The sequence below is a fragment of the Microtus pennsylvanicus genome, chromosome 9 (assembly GCF_037038515.1).
Source record: "Microtus pennsylvanicus isolate mMicPen1 chromosome 9, mMicPen1.hap1, whole genome shotgun sequence".
Classification (NCBI taxonomy): Eukaryota; Metazoa; Chordata; class Mammalia; order Rodentia; family Cricetidae; genus Microtus; species Microtus pennsylvanicus.
This window is the reverse complement of record NC_134587.1, coordinates 68,485,294-68,500,249: the sequence shown is the minus strand read 5'-3', so window position 1 is coordinate 68,500,249 and position 14,956 is coordinate 68,485,294. Positions and strand designations below refer to the sequence as shown.

Below are 14,956 nucleotides of genomic sequence, written 5' to 3'. Positions count from 1 at the left end.
CTATCTTCTCAGCCTGTGTTTGATCATTTTCGATCCCAAATTCTCTTCTCTCTCTCAATAGCTTTTCATCACCTTTGTACGTGCCATCCTTCAAGGACTTCTTAGGGTCCTGTTTCCTTAGTATCCCCATCCATACATGGCTCTTCATCCCCTCAAATCCCTCCCCCACCCTGCATGCCTCGGCCCATTACTCTGTGTGCGTCTGGCTGTTCTCTGTGTGCCTCTGTCTGTTACTCTGTGTGCCTCTGGCTGTTACCCTAATTCCTTTCCCATCCTATTAGTCCCTCCCTACTCAAGGGGGTGCCTCTGAGGACTGCAGTGTGTTTTCCATCTCATAGAACTTTTAAACTCTTTTAAAACTTATTTATTTGTAAAATGTATGCGCATTAGTCTTTTGCCTGCCTGGATGTCTGTGTGAGGGTGCCAGATCCCCTGGAACTGGAGGTAACAGACAGTTATGTGTGAGCCGCCATGTGAGTGCTGAGAATTGAACCCAGGAAATAGCCAGTGCTCTTAACCACAGAGCCACGTCTCCAGTCCCAACTTTTATTAAAACTTAACTATTGCTCTTTTGATAACTAGATACACACATGTATTTCTGCAAAAAAATAAATAAAATAAAATAAGCATGCGCTAGAGAGTGAGCTCAGTGAAGGCAAGCATTCGCTGCCCAAGCGTGAGGACTGGAGTTTGGATCTCCAGGACCCGCAGAAGAGCTGGGTAGACACCGTGGCCTAATAATGAACCACCACTTGGGAGCAGAGATGAGGGATTCCTGGGGCAAGCTTCTTTATTTAGACTAGCTGAATCGGCACACTCAGGATTCCGTGAGACACGGTGGTGCCTGAGGAAATGAAAAATAGAGAATGATCAAGAGATGTGTAATTTCTGGTTTCCACACACAAGCACACGTATGCATGTGCACACACATGCACACACACATACACACCAACACACAGGTGAATGCACACAACCCTAAAAACACTGCAGAATATATATCTTAGAAGTGAAATCCACAGTTATAGCCCCTCGCTTTGCTCAAAGAGAACCGTGATTAAGAATTCAGAATAAGGGCTGGAGAGATGGTTCAGTGGTTAAGAGCACTAACTACTCTTCCAGAGGATCCAGGTTCAATTCCCAGCAACCACATGGCAGTGAGCAACTGTCTGTAACTTTAAGATCTGACACCCTCACACAGGCGTACACGCAGACAAAATACCAATGCACATAAAATAAAAATGAATTATTTTAAAAATTCAGAATAAATCATTCACATATATATTTTGTATTGCATATACAGCTTTGTAATGTTTTTTTTTTTTTTTTTTGGTTTTTCGAGACAGGGTTTCTCTGTGGTTTTGGAGCCTGTCCTGGAACTAGCTCTTGTAGACCAGGCTGGTCTCGAACTCACAGAGATCCGCCTGCCTCTGCCTCCCGAGTGCTGGGATTAAAGGCGTGCGCCACCACCGCCCGGCGCTTTGTAATGTTTTAAAATAGGATTTTCCCTTCCCTCTCTCCTCCCACTCGCTCTAGCTCTTCCTTTGCTCCTCTCAGCTGAACCCTGGGGCTTCCTGTACTTTCTTAGTAGGTGCTGTACCACTGAATCATGTTCTCAACCTGTAGGCATAGGCTGCTCATTCATTCCTGGCTGCCCAGACCCAAAATAATAACACAGAAGCTATATTAATTAAAAAACTGCTTGGCCAATCACTTTGGCGTATTGTTAGCTAGCTCTTAAATCTTAAATTAACCCATTTATTTCCATTATATATTTTACCACAAGACTCGTGGTTTATTGGTAAGGTTCCAGTGTCTCCTTCAGCAGCTACATGGCATCTCTCTGACTCCGCCTTCTTTTTCCCTCTATCTCTGCTTGGAATTCTCACCTTGCTGTATTCTGCACTGCAATAGGCCCAAAGCATCTTCTTTATTAACCAATGGTAACAAAGCACATTCACAGCATACAGAGGGGAATCCCACATCACCAACTGAACTGTATTCTTTCTTGGTCAGGGCACAGTATAGGAATGTACTCATACACATAGAATAAAAATAATTAGCTTGGTGGTGGTGGTGCACGGCTTTAATCCCAGTACTCAGGAGGCAGAGGCAGGTGTATCTCTGTGAGTTCAAGGACAGCCTGGTCTACAAGAGCTAGTTCCAGGACAGGCTTCAAAACTACAGAGAAATCCTGTCTTGAAAAACAAAACAAAACAAATGTACACAGGCACCAGTGTTGACGTGTCCTAGCCCTTAAATGATTTCCAGTTTTTCCCATGGTGAGCAATGCTGCAGTGGGAATATGCCCATAGACACGTCTGCATTATGGAAATCTTTGTCTTTATGATGCCATCACTTCCTTTAGGACATGCATGCCCTTCAATATATTATTGTACATGAGATGGAAATATGATGACTAGAACTGAGGGGAGGAGTTTTGGGTTCTGTCCTGAGGCCTTTATAAGGCCCATCACAAATCAGTGGAGCTCAGGGGAAAGAGGGCAGACATTGGCATCAGGCTGCTGGGCTCCATACCCAGGCTTCATCTTTGTATTGTAGTAGTCAGTTTTCCAACCCCAAATAGGAAAATAATGGTTTCTGGCACTCAGCATCATTGTAAGACCTGAATTGGGGAATATGTGCCAAGCATTTAACAGCGTATCCCTAAAAAGGAGAAAATAGAATGAATATAGGAAGCAAAATAACTGGCTCGAAACCTGAGCAGAATAATAATAGTTTAAGTAATCTTAGAATTGTATGGTGAAATTACTTTATGGCACTTTACTAATAAAATAATAGTTACCTAGAAAAATGGTGTCTGAATCTTGGAGGTACACTATGTGGTCTGGGAGCAGTTTATCTCTGGACAAAACAGTTTTGAAGAAGACCAAGGGAACTGACTTTGGTCTCATCAAGTGGCCCCAGCTGCAGCTCAGAACCTTAATAATAGGGACCTCTGAGGGCAAAGACTAATACAGCTCCCTGGAGGTAAGGCTGGCTCACCACTTGATGTCATTAGCTTCCCCAGTTCACCAGCTTTGAAAGTAGAAAGCACATGATGAAATTGCCATGTTAGACATGGGGCTGCTTTGACTCTTAGGTCCTGACTAGACATCCCCATTTTCAGGGCAAGTTTCTCTGTTGGAAGATCTAGCAGAAGTTAAGCCCTGAAACCGCTAACTAGCTGCAAAACCTTAAACACATTTTGGAAATTTATGTTGTTCTGATCCAGTGAGGGTACCAAAATAGTTTACGTAAAAGATCGTCTTTGATGTCCTCTTCCCTATAGGTAAGACTCACGTTGGTGGGTTATTGCAGAGAACCAAAGTTAATGCATCAGGTCAGACTATGAAAGATTTCAATAAGAGTTTATCAAGGAAGGCCAAGCATGTGAGGAGCTGCACACAAAAGCCTCTGCCATGTGGCTTCCCTCGTGCGAAATGTCCCATAGATGTAGACTTGATAAAAAAGACTTGATGGAAAGCAAACTAGTGACTACTCAAGGCTGGGAGAAGGGAGGAGAGGATGCGCCGAGGTCACCTTTAGAGGTGATGAAAAGTGTCTGGAACTGTACCGTGGTGACAAGTGTGCAATATGCCACTGAATGTCACCACGTGTGCACTTCAAATTGATTACAACGGTGTAATTCCCAGTATATGTATTTTATGAAAGACAGAGACGTACTCTAGCGGGTTTAGTTTTGTTCGGTGGTACTTGTTAGAGCAGGCAGAAGGGACCATCTGAGACGCCTAGGAAACCCAGGATGATGGAACTGGATTCAGCGCAGAAAGTATCTAACCCCTGCCAGGGACAGAGGCGGCACTAATGGGGCTGCCAGTGAACTAACCCTGCTTCAGTTCCCAGTTTTGCCCTCCCTCGGAGAGTAAAGCTGACCTAAACTGCTTCTTGGGTTCACTCAAAGCTCAGCCAGTGAGAATCCCTGCCTGTCAGAGAGGCTCTTCTGACTCTCCGAAACCTCGCGCCATTTCGAAGGGTACAGGCTCCCACCTTGTCTGTGGAGGAAACTGAGGCCTTCGGCTTCCTCCCTCCCAGGCAGTCAATACAGTGGTGCTCAGAAGATATCTGTGGGTCTGTGACGGTGAGGCGGTCCCCACAGGAGCAGTTTAATGGGTTTTAATAGGAACCATACCATGAAATCTGACCCTTGTGCTGCGCCGCTGCTAAGCCATCGTTCCTGTGGGATTTTTCGGGCAGCAGCACTCATTCAGCAAATCCGACCCAAGCTGATGACTTCTAGTACGAATTCACCCCCAACCCCCAAAGAGCTATGCTCCTTTTACGGTAAAAATGACCATCTCGTTATAAAAAACAAAACCACACACACACACACACACACACACACACACACACACACACACACACACACCACAACGCACCTTTGTGTTAGAAAGAAACACTTTGCAAGAATTGACTCACTAACCCAAACGTAGAAACTGAGGTACCGAGCGAGTCACAGATCACAAACTGCCTAGGGGATGGGAGCCTGCTGGGATTTACCCAGCTTGAGGGTAAGGTTGCCTGAAGCCCATGTGCAGGGCACCAGACCTCTACGAATGCGCAAAATTGACGTTGATGTTTATTTCAAGGGAAATGGCTCCCCCCTCAACCTTGTGTCTTTTCCTTCCTCATTCAGAGCAGAATGTTCTAAAGCAAACGTCTTTTTTCACACCTGAGCGAACTGGGCGGCTTATTTTCGCTTTGGCAATCAAAATAGAAGAGGAAGCGCCTGCGGTTTCATCACTGGAGCTTTCGGGGCGTGTGCTGCGGGCTGTCCCGCCTTCCTGCCGGCTCACCTGGCTGTGGCCCTCGCCCCCCAGGTTTTGGTCCTGGCTGCCTTGCTCTACAGCAGCTCTGCTGTGGGCTGGCCTTTCCTCCCGACCCGCGAATCCAGGCCTGGTCCTGCATACCCTCCCGGAGCGAATTTCACCCTGTTCCCTCCCAGAACTCTTTGGACCCGTAGGGCTGACATCAGCATCCCCCAGAAGCCGCATCCCTCCGTGCCCAGTCCCTGGGCGAATCCACTATATTTAGGTTTCGGATGTTGTCCGCTTGGCTTTACTTATATTTAAATGTCTATGTCCCCACGAGGAAGGCCTGTGTCAGACCGGACAGACCTGCCCTCTACTGACTGGGGACCCAGAGCATGTTACCTAACATCTCGGAGTCTCGGTTTCCTCATCTGGCATGGGACTGATACCTATGGGTTGCTGTGTGGCGGCAGGGTGAGGGAGCAGGAGTTCTGTCCTGTCACCCTAGGCCGAACCTATCGAATCCGGGCTTCTGTTTCCCACTGAGCTCCATACTCCGAGAAGGGCCAGGCAAGCCGGGTCAGAGCGCCCGCCCGTAGCCCGCTGGGATTCCCGGGCGCACTGAAGATCTCAGGGCTAAGCGCTCTTCTCTCCACCCCTAAACCCAACGCCCCCTCGCACTCTGGGGCCACCACCGGCTGGGCGGGTTGCGCCCTGCGGAGTAGGCTCGGGAAGTGCCTGTCCTGCACCCCAGCGCGGACACCTGCTGCGACAGGGCCACAAATCCCCCCTCCTTGCCACCCCCTTTGCTGTCCCCGCGAGCGGTCCCCGCACCCCTCTCCTCCCCCAGAGGCCCGCGGAGCATTGTACTCACATCCGGGGCTGGGTTTTGCTTTAATGCGAAACGTAATTAACCCGGAAAAAAGATTCGAGACGGCGTGGAGGACAGCAGAGGGTGGGGGGGAGAAGAGAACGGCGGGACGGGCGGGGAGCCGCAGCCCCGAGGCGCAGAGCCCTGGGACCCGCTGCGACCCTTGCTGCGCACAGCGCGGTGAGTCGGGTGGAGAGGCGCAAGGGCCGGGGTACTGGCCGAGAGGAGTGGGGCGCGCGGGCTTGGTGGCGCCAGTCCGGGTGGTGCACGGCGACCGGAGGTGGCCCGAAGCTGGCGACCTCTCTAGCTCCCAGGAAAACCCCGAGGGCAGCCCCTCCTCCGAGCGCTGCTCCTCCAGGGTGACCAAGGTCGCCACCGCCAGGGGTCGGGCTGTGGGGTGGGGCGTGTGGGGGCGGTGTCCTGCAGAGCTGCATTTTCTCACGTTTGCAGCGGCGAAACTTCTCCTTGGTTCTAGCGCCCGGGTAGTAGCCCCGCAAGAACTGCCCAGGCAGCGGGTAGGGGAGGAGCACAGAGAACATCCCAGGCAAGTCTCTCTGGCACGAGTTGGGTGCTAGAGTCTCTCCCTTCTCCTTCTCCCTCATTTTTAATTTGGCGGGCCTAGAATGTTCCCCCCGGGGAAACTCCTCCTTTCGTTTGGTCCTGCCACGGGCTTCTGGCATTCCTGGCAATGGAGGTGACTTGGTGGAAAACGCAGGTCGGTGCCAGGTTAGGTAACCTTTTCGAGGGGAAGCTTGCTTTTTCTGTCTTCTTAGCGTCCTCGCATGCCTGTTCTGCTCAGTCTCAGAGACTATGTTGTTAAAATTTAAAAGGAAAAAGAAAAAGAAAGGAGGGACGAGGCTAGGTCTTATGGGAAGAAAAAAGTAACAGGGCATTTCCCAGGGCACCTTGTTCGCTTCTGCCCCAGGCAGTCGTGCCCCGAGTCTTTCACCTTAAAAGCTTCCTTCCTTCTTGAGCATCTTCCCATTGTAACTCCTGTCCTGGTTAGGACTCAAGAGTTTTTCAGGGGAGTATAAACACTAGAGGAGGACGGGGGGGGGGGGGCGTCCTCTGAACCAGCAGTGGCTCCTGGGGGGCACTTTGCTTTGCAGTTGGGACTGAAGTTCCAAGTCGTCCCTCCTCCCCCGTTCTTTGTTGTCTACCTCCCTCCGAGGGGAAGGACAGAGTTTGCAGCAGCAGCTAAGCAAGAGACGCTGGAAAGGGCAGAAGTTTTATCTTCATCCCAGTCGCATCCACTGACTTGTTTGGGTACTAAGACTGAAGTGAGGAGCGGTGAGCGAGAAGCTCAACCCCGTTTTTTAGGGAGTGGGCTGGAGACTAGTGGAGATCCCTGGCTGTGCAGAGCCCCTAAACTACCAAGCTGGAGAGCCCTGGTGTTTGGAGAGGCCAGAGGACGGTTTGTGTGCAGCGCAATCGTCATGGCAGATCTTAGCTTCCCTTAGGTGCTGCCTGAGTCAGGGTTCTAGCGAGAGTAACGTTTGTTGAGCAAATGAATGAAAGCTATAGCCGAGAGCAAACGGAGGAATGGTAGGACGTCAAACCGAGTCATGGGGCTTTCCTCTAGCTGATGTCTTTCTTTTGACCGCGAGTCCTTTGGCTGTATTTGCAAACTTCTTTTAGAGAGTGTGGTATTCCTAGTGGAGTTTTAGCTGCCTGACGGTGGATCCTTACCCACCTCTTAGCTCGCCCGAACGGCCTGCTGTTTGGTGAAGGGTGACTGCAAACCCTTCTCTTCCCTTACATTGGCGCTTGCTGCTTCCCTCTTCTGCGTAAGGAAGTAGGGCCTGCAATCTTCCTCACGTCATCATGGTGAGCTGAACGCGTTCTCTTCAGCTTGGTATTTTCCTGGGGGGGGGGGCAGAATCAATCCGGAGCACACACGGGGCTACTGAAGAGCTGAACCTGCAATAGTGGGAAAGGGGTGGTAGGATGGACCTCAGTGACAGAGAGCTTGCCTTGTGACCCCCTCTTCCCAGCCCCAGAGAGGGTGGGCGAGGAAGACCAGTGTTAGCTGCTCAGTCAAGCCCCGGGAGAGCATCACTGCCTTCCTTCCAGGTGTGTGCTGAAAGTGCTGGGACACTAGATAGACAAAACAGCAGGAGTGATACCTCTTTGATTTCCTGTCATGTTGTCATGCAGGTGCACAGCTGGGCAATGCCCCTGCTGTAGGCTCGAATGGCTCAGATTTAACTTGACATAGACCACAGCTTTGGGGTCTTGGAAAGCAACAAGGCTTTCTTTATGCTGCCCTCTCTAAGGGCTTGGTTGCTAGGACTTGGGGCTGGCTGCTGTGCTGCTCTTGGTGAGCTCTCTCCACCCTACTTTCACTTTCTTGTCTGTCTTGGTAAGCTGGACGGCACTCAGCAATCTAATCTGCTAGACTTTGGAAAGGAAGGAAGCAGAACAAACATTACAGGGTGACAGCCTGTGGGGGGAGAGAAACCCCAGCCTCGCCCAGCACAAGACCATTACCCAGAGAGAACTGGACGGACTGGGAAGATGGGACAACTAAGGAAGAAGGACACTGTCCCTTGGGGGATTGTATTTGGAAGACCTTTGATCCAATTTTGCCTCCCAGAATCGCTCGAGTTCGAAACATGCGTTCCCACTTAACACACAGGATTAAACAACAGCACTTGCCTGGTTATTTACTGGTTAAGAATTTGCAATGCACTATTTAATTCTCAGGACGATTGTCTCTATTTCAAATGAGGAAACCGGTCTAGAAGAGTTTAGTGGTTTGTCCATGTTTGGACCCAGATTCTCCTGACTCTAAACCCTTCTAAAACTTCCTTTGACTTGTGGATGGGTAACTGAAGTCAGCCCTATTCTTTTTTTTTTTTTTTGCAAAAGTTTAAGAAGACGCGTGTCGATCATTGTCACGTGCTTATCTGCCTTGCCACACCCAGCCCTTCTTCCTTCCCTAAATCTAAAGACAAGGTTTAAACAGACACACCTAGGCCCTAGTATACACTTTGCAGAAGGGCAAGAGAGGAAACAGAATGACGCTTCCTTCTCATTTGCAGTCCCTAAGAAGCTGCAGAGGGGGAAGCCCCCACAGGCGGCCTGTTTCTTGGTGTCTCCGGAGTTGGGGGCTTTCAGATCCTGAGCACTGTGGAGCTCAGTTTCTCTGGGCTATTTATATCCCAGGTGTGGCTGCCTGCCTGCTCCGTGACCTTCCCGGAAGGTGACCTGATGTGTCTTCCTTTCTTGCCTACTGCATTTTCTCCCAACAGCGAGAAAAGAGAGGTCATGAAGGTTTAAAGTAGCCCATTGGTTCTGCCTCCTTTTGTCTTCCTTCCAAAACGCTTTTCCTTTAAAATTTGCTTCTTGACTCTGTCTTCCTCCTCCTCCAAATCCTGGGATCTAGTGGAGTTTGGGCTGCCTCAGGGTCAGGGGGGCGGCACCCTTTTTGAACCTCCCCATTCCTGAAGATGTTTGCATTCCTCACCCTGGCTTCCGCTGGGGACCCTCTGGGGACGCGGGACTCGGTACATTCCCTTCTCTCCGGGGTCATTCCTCCTCTATCCTCAGTAGTTTTGCGGTGGCCACAGGAGCAAATTCCAAAGGCGAGGATAGTGAAGCCGGATTCTGGAAACTCGTGCCCCCACACTTCCCAGGCTCTGCTCTTTGGCCGGGCTCAGGGGCGAGCTCTGGAGTACTGTGTGCTCTCGTTTTTCACAGGGCAGTTAATGTGGTCGAGGCTTTGCAGATACGTGGGCACACTGCATGCGGAGCAGGCTTGAACTCTGCGGTTGAAGAGACTGCTCTTACCTCCACACCAAGGTCGCGTCTGAGACCTCTGAGGTCATTTCCTATGCACTTTCTTCTCTTGCGAGGTTAGCAGATTCACGTCAATGTCACCCTCTGATGCTGTGGCTGTCCCTCCATCTTCTGCTCTTGGGGGGGGGGAGGGCAACAAGGGAGGACAAATCAAGAAGCACCATCTTGCCTCTTACTAGGTCATAATTCTAGAAAGTTCCTGCCTTATCAACATGGGCTAATGTGAAAGAAAATCTCTAAATATGAACAAAAAAATCTTTAAAAAATTCTTACAAAGAAAAAAATTCTTACAAAAATCCTTTTCAGTTTACACGTGTGTGTATTTATGCATCCATGTGTGTACATGCTCAAAGAGGGCAGGAGAGGCTGTTGATCCCTGTAGCTGGAGCTGCAGATGGTTGTGAGCTACCCAATGTGGGTGCTGAGAATCAAACTCCCCTCTTCCGCCAGAGCAGCAAGTACTCTTAACTGATGATCCATCTCTCTAGCTCCAAACGAATTGTTTTTGAACTGGGATTATAATATATTATTGTGTAGGTTTATAGGGATTATAGTATATAGTATATTATAGTATATATATAGTAGATTATAGTATTTTTTTTTTTCGAGGCAGGGTTTCTCTGTAGCTTTGGAGCCTGTCCCGGAACTAGCTCTGGTAGACCAGGCTGGCCTTGAACTCCCAGAGATCCATCTTCCTCTGCCTCCCGAGTGCTGGGATTAAAGGCGTGCACCACCACCGCTCGGCTTAGATTATAGTATATAGTAGATTATAGTATATTATTGTGTAGATTTATAGGGTTTATAGTATATAGTATATTACAGTATATATAGTAGATTATAGTATATTATTGTGTAGGTTTATATGGGATTATAGTATATAGTATATTATTGTGTAGGTTTATTTTGTAAGGTGGGCAACACCGTTTAAGGCATGATTTCTGTTACTATTTTATCTATTCCCACACATACCAGACTAGTCTAGCAAATAAATTCCCTCATATTGCAAACCATATTAACTACTTCAAGAATCAAAGAGCTGATACAGGCAGATGCCAACATTTTCTGCCTTTTTAATGGGGGGCAATGTATATGTTAGGCAAGTATTTTATAACTTAGCTACACCCTGACCCAAACTACAACATTCTTTTTTTTCTTTTTGAGAATTTCATTTATGATATATTTTCATCAAATCCAGTCTCTATTCCCTTCTCTTCGGTACCTCTCCATGTCCCCCAACTTCATTACAACCCCCCCCATCTACACTGCCTGCACACACACCCCCATCTACACTGCCTGCACACACACGAGCATAGAGTCATGCACTGGAGCATGGGTTAATCATCTGTCGTGGCTCAGCTAGGGGTGGGACGTCATAAACCCTTCTCTGTCAATGCTGGGGTTTTAGCTGGCTTGATTTCAGGCAGGTCTTCGGCATGTAGTCACGGCCACCGTGAGTTCACGTGTATAGTGGGTACAGCGATGCCCAACAGATGTTTCAAGGCAAATGTCTATTACCTCTGGCTCTGACAGTCCTTTATTCCCCACCCTGCCATGACAATCTCTGTGCCTTTGGGAGAGGGGGTAGAATATAGACACCCCATTTAGAACTGAGCTAGGTCCTTTTTCCTTTTAGAAATTTATTTTTATTTTATGTGCATTGGTGTTTTGCCTCCATGTATGTCTTTGTTGAGTGTTGAATCCCTGGAACTGGAGTTACAGACAGTTGCGAGCTGCTGTGTGGGTGCTGGGAATCGAACTTGGGTCCTCTGGAAGAACAGTCAGTGCTCTTAACTGCTGAGTCATCTCTCCAGCCCCAAGCATTCTAGGTTTTTATCTGATGAGAGTTAAGAGGCATTAACCTATGGGTATAAAAACAAGAACTTGGACGCCAAGGACAATGGCACGGGGTTTGGATCCTACTTAATGTGCTGGCTTTGTGGGAGCCTAGCCAGTTTGGATGTTCACCTTCCTAGATATGGACTGAGGGGGGAGGACCTAGGACTTACCACAGGGCAGGGAACCCTGACTGCTCTTTGGACTGGAGAGGGAGGGGGAAAGGAGTGGGGGGAGGGGGAGAAGGGTGGGAGGAGGGGGAGGGAAATGGAAATTTAATTATTAAAAGAATAAAAAAAAACCAAGAACTTGGAAGGGGAGCAGTTTAATACTGTGTCCATTTAACAGAATACTATTAGGTTCTCCCCTAGGGCCTAGGACCTAACCAGTCATGAGTCTTTTGGTCAAGTTAACAGTGTCCGGCTTGAGTTCTGTCTTGTGAAGCAGACTTTAAATCTAACCAAAAAGTGATAATTACTCCCATAACAGTTGTGCCAGTGTTGCCTGAGTGGGCACATCTTGCCAGGCCAGACATTGCTATAGCTAGTAGGGTTCATAGCTAAATAAGGTCGCTGAACACATTTCCCTTCCTCTAGCACACATAGAACCTTTTGGCACTATGAAATTTAGCCAGTGAGGGACGAAGCTTCCAGGTCAGTACAAGCCTGATTTCTCCACATTCTATGACTCATAGCCACAGGGTTGAACTATCAAGTTCTGGAAGATAGCACAAAGCATTGGCCATGACCTGTAGTGTTTAAGGGCCTATGGGACCTCATTGACCAACAACTCAAAAAGAGGTAACCCACACCTGTTTTTTTTATTTGCTCCATTATGGTGTTTGAGAGAGGTGTTATCTGTCTTCCTGTTATAGGGATGTTCCATTTGTGTGTGTGTGTGTGTGTGTTTTAGGAAACTTCTTTAGTTCTGACCAAGCCGCACCTTGCATTATCTAATAGCTCTGTAGTTTGTTTCTTTTGAGACAATGTCTCATGTAGCCCAGGCTTTGCCTCAAAGTCAAGATATAGACGAGGATGAATTTCTGATCTTCTTGCCTCCACTTCCTGAGTGCTGGGATGACAAGGATGACCTGCCATGCCCGGTTCCTGCTAGGCAAGCCCTCTACCAACTGAGCAACCTCCCCAGCTCTCTAGATTTTTATTTAAAATATTGAATTGTCTGTCCATCTTTTCTTTTACTTATCCAGCCAAATATCTAATTGAAGATTTTTAGATTTATTTCTGTATATGAATGTTTTGCTTATGTGCATGTATGTGCCCCGTGTATGTGCCTGTGGATTTCACTGGAACGAGGATTATGGATGGTTGTGAGTGGCCATGTCAGTACTGACAATTGAAACTAGATCCCCAGCAAGAGCAACACGTTTTCTTAACCACTGAATGATCTCTCTGTCTCCTTTTTATTTTATTTTAAAATTTACTTATTCCCCAACTAACTTTTGACCTGTGTGTTTTAGCAAATGACTCTTGGGAGGATACTGAGCAAACCCCTGGAAACTTTTATCCTGTATGCAAATATTCTGAATGATATATTTGTCTGGGGGAAAAGCAAACTCTGCAGTATGGGGGGCCTAAAGTATTTTATTGTGCTCCTTGAGGATGTAAAACCAATGTCAATGTCTCCTGGTTGAGGGTTAACAAAAAGGACTTAGTCTCTTTCACCCGTTAAAAAAAAAATTACTTATTTATTAGCCAGCTTGGCTCCAAACTCCTGCATTTCAGGCCTCAGTCTCCAGAGTAGATATGATCACAGGTGACATCATGTCTGGTTAGATTTTTATTTCATTATATTTTTGGCTTTTTGAGGCAAGGTCTCATGTAGCCCAGGCTGCCTTCAAACTTGTAGCTGAGGATGACCTTGGTTTTCCAGCCTCTACCTCCAAGTACTGGGATGATAGGCATGTATCACTATATCCGGGGTAGTCATTTATTTGTTATTATTCTATTATTATTATTGTAATGTGTGTGTATGCATGTGTGCAAGTGTATGTTTGGAGGTTAGAGGACAATCTCAGACATCGACATTCTTCAGGTGCCCTCCATCTCGTGTTTGAGGCAGAGTCTCTCACTGGCCTAGAACTTGCTAAGTACCCTAGGCTAGCCTGCCAGTGAGAGCCTAGGCGTCCTCCTGTGTCCACTCACCAGAGCTGTAATTCCAAGTGAGCACCACCACACCCGGGTGTTATCTGGTTCTCCTAACCACAGGCCACTCTCTTTCCTGTTAAAACTTTGGAAAGGGCTGGGGAGAGTTCTGTGTGGAGAATGAGCTCAAGTGCTCACCACTTGTGAGAGAAACACTCTTGCACACTAAGGCATTCCCTCTATTGTTCCCCATGTCCCGTGTGTGTGTGTGTGTGTGTGTGTGTGTGTGCCCCCTTGCACAGTCCAAAGGTCAACATGAATGCCGTTTCTCAGGAACCGGCCATCTTGGATTTATTTGTATTATTTGTAATGTGTATTCATTTTCATGTCTCATTTGCATATTTGTCTGGTTGCCAGAAGTCCACAATGGGTTTCTTCCTCTCCTGTTCTCCACCTTATTATTTTAGCTCTGGAGCCTGGAGCTTACTGTTTCAATTAAACTGCCTGGCCAGCGAATCACTACTTACTATATAAGCAAGTTTGCCTTCAATCCCAGTGCTTGGGTTACAGATGTGTGTAATCCTGCACATCTGTAATTTGTGCAGAAGTGCACATCTGTAACCCTGTAACAGTTAGAGTTACAGATGTACACCTCTGTACAAGCTCTACATGGGTGCTGGGGACCCCAGGTCCTCGTGTTTCCCCAGCAAATTGCTTTACCTACTGAGAGATCTTTGCAGCTCTGCCTTTTTTTGGGAGAGTGGGTCTCTCACTGGGACCTGGAACTCACTCATTAGGTTAGGTTGGCTGGCCAGGGAGCCTGGGGATCTGCCTGCCCCTCTTTGCTATTGCTGGCAGTAGAGGTTCACAGCTCTGCACCCAGCACTTCAGGTTTAGGTGATTGAACACGCTTGCTCCATAAGGACTTTACTGTCTGAGCCATCTCCCCAGCTCTCTCCCAGGTTTGAACAAGGAAACGTCATCATGTTTCTGGTGGCTTTTCGGTGATGTTGCTGTTTTGAGTCAAGCCCAGTTTGGCAGGGACCTCATGACAATTCTCCTGTTTTAGCCTCCCAAGTGCTGGGATTGCAGTCATGAGCCACCATGCCTGACTTCCCTAGGGGCTTTTATGAGGATTTCCAGTTCCTTTCTTCAGAATAGTGGGCACCTATGGATCAGATATTGCAACAAAGACACAGGCTGTAGTGTTTGGTTAGACCCCAGGACATGGGCCCTCTTAAGATGAATCTCTAAGAGTCTTTGGCAGCAGGAAGCAAGAAACCCCCAAAGGATGGAGGGAGGGTACCCGTACAGCAGGTGTCAGTCTTTGAACCATCAAGATGCTGATTTCTTAGACTGGGGTCCATGAAGCACCAAAAAGTTGCAAGAGATTACAACTTTTCGTTGAGTTGTGTTTTAGTTGAGGTTGTGTTTATGCACAACAACTGCAGTGGACTGAGAAACTCGGCTGCTGACGGGTGTGTCTGTGCTGGCTAATTATCTAACTTTCTCCTCTGTGAATAAGTTAGCACATATTTACGACAGAAAGGAAAGAAAACTGTATGCAAGAGTCCCCTGTA

At 47.8% G+C, this 14,956-nt stretch overlaps 1 protein-coding gene across 3 annotated transcripts in view; it reads left to right on the top strand.

Moving 5' to 3' along the window:
* Window positions 1-5,448: 5,448 nt before the first annotated feature.
* Plekha2 (pleckstrin homology domain containing A2) overlaps window positions 5,449-14,956 on the top strand; it is a 59,824-nt gene continuing 50,316 nt past the window's right edge. Inside the window, exon 1 of one of the 3 annotated variants that reach the window (XM_075986378.1) lies at window positions 5,449-5,820. The gene's annotated coding sequence lies outside the window, so the exon portion shown is untranslated. Of the gene's footprint in view, window positions 5,821-6,057; window positions 6,356-14,956 lie in introns of those variants that run through there. The other 2 variants (XM_075986379.1, XM_075986380.1) reach the window with 2 other exon arrangements.